We start from the raw sequence: 211 nt of genomic DNA, 5'->3' as shown, positions 1-211 counted from the left end.
AAGAAGGAACAGGCTATCCGAGCGTCCTTTTCAATTGGAACGCGACTCGATCCTCCTTCAAAAAACCGACTGATTCTTTCCCCACAATAGACGCAGAAATAATCCTCATCAAAGGCACTATACAAACGTCCTCACAGGTGGGTGGAGAAAAAAAGGTAAAAGGGAAAAGGGGGGGGGGATATGATTTTAATATGTCTCTGGAAAAGAAGGG

Source organism: Penaeus monodon, chromosome 28, assembly GCF_015228065.2.
Source record: "Penaeus monodon isolate SGIC_2016 chromosome 28, NSTDA_Pmon_1, whole genome shotgun sequence".
Lineage (NCBI taxonomy): Eukaryota > Metazoa > Arthropoda > Malacostraca > Decapoda > Penaeidae > Penaeus > Penaeus monodon.
The sequence above is the reverse complement of the archived record's forward strand: the minus strand, read 5'-3'. Positions refer to the sequence as shown.